Genomic DNA, 1,460 nt, shown 5'->3' with positions numbered 1-1,460 from the left:
AACTTTATTGTTGTCATTCAAGGGAGGAGAGAGAGTGGGAATAGGCCCCTCCTGTTATTATAGGGATCTGGGATGGAAATTGTGAGGGAGATGCTCAATGTTGGGGGCCGAGTTGGGACAAGGACTTCTCAGCAATGGAGGGCCTCATTCTTGCTCTCCGTGTCCTTGTTGGGGTGGGTGGTCCAGGGTTTCTTCTTCCTTGGAAGCCATGTAGGCCATGAGGTCCGCCACCCTGTTGCTGTAGCCATATTCTTTATTATAACAGGATATGAGCTTTACAACGTTGTCACTGAGAGCAATGCCAGCCCCAGCATCAAAAGAGGAGGAGTGGCCATTGCTGTTGAAGTCGTAGGATACAACCTAGTCCTCAGTGTAGCCCAGGAAGCCCTTTAGTGAACCCTCAGATGCCTGCTTTACCACCTTCTTGATGTCATCATACTTGGCAGGTTTCTCAAGGTGGCTTGTCATTTCACAATGGATACATTGGAGTTAGGAATAATGAAGGCCATGCCAGTGAGCTTCCTATTCAGCACTTGGATGACCTTGCCCACAGCCTTGGCAACACCAGTAGATGCACGGATGATTTTCTGGGCAGCCCCATGGCCATCACACCACCGTTTTCCAGAGGGACCACACACAGTCTTTTGAATGGTAGTGATAACATCGATCGTGGCCATGAGCCCTTCCACTGTGCCAAAGCTGTTGTGGATGAACTTGGTCAGGGGGAGTCTAAGCAATTGGTAGTACAGGATGCATTGCTGACAATCTTCAGTGAATTGTCATATTTCTCATGGTTCACATGTATTACAAACATGGGGACATTGGCAGAAGGGGTAGAGTTGATGACCCTTTTGGCCCCATCCTTCAAGTGGGCCCCGGACTTCTTCATGGTGGTGAAGATGCCAATAGACTCCATAACATACTCAGCACCTGACTCATCCCACTTGATATTAGCAGGATCTAGCTCCTGGAAGATAGTGATGGGTTTCCCAATGATAACAAGCTTCCCATTCTCAGCTTTGACTGTGCTGTTGAATTTGTCATGGGTAGAGTCACAAGAACAGTTAGACCATGTAGTTGAGGTCAATGAAGGGGTCGTTTGTGGCATCAATTTCCACATTTCCAAGTACAGAGTAGAAGGCAGCCCTGGTCACTAGACGCCCAATATGGCCAAATCCAATCACACTGACCTTCACCATCTGTCTACTGGACAAGGCTGGCACCACACAAGATGATGCGACTGTCTCTGGAACAGGGAGGAACAGAGCTAGACATGTTTTTATTAAGCCATGGTGTACATGTACATAGCAATTTTTCCAGACTCTGTCCCCAAAGCTTTAATTATAGACATTGCCACTGAATCTTGCAAAAAATATTAAAATATAAGAATATTAAATGAATGCATTGTGCCCTATTGTTTATAATTCACCTACCAAGTAGCATGGAAATTGTGGCCATAA

The 1,460-nt window shown here is 46.3% G+C and overlaps 1 pseudogene; it reads right to left on the bottom strand.

Moving 5' to 3' along the window:
* Window positions 1-360: 360 nt before the first annotated feature.
* LOC110294112 (glyceraldehyde-3-phosphate dehydrogenase pseudogene) lies at window positions 361-1,199 on the bottom strand (annotated as a pseudogene).
* Window positions 1,200-1,460: the final 261 nt, after the last annotated feature.

This window comes from Mus caroli, unplaced genomic scaffold, assembly GCF_978045245.1.
Source record: "Mus caroli unplaced genomic scaffold, Mus_caroli_1 scaffold_1, whole genome shotgun sequence".
Lineage (NCBI taxonomy): Eukaryota > Metazoa > Chordata > Mammalia > Rodentia > Muridae > Mus > Mus caroli.
Note: the sequence above shows the minus strand (reverse complement) of the source record. Positions and strands in the feature narration are given on the sequence as shown.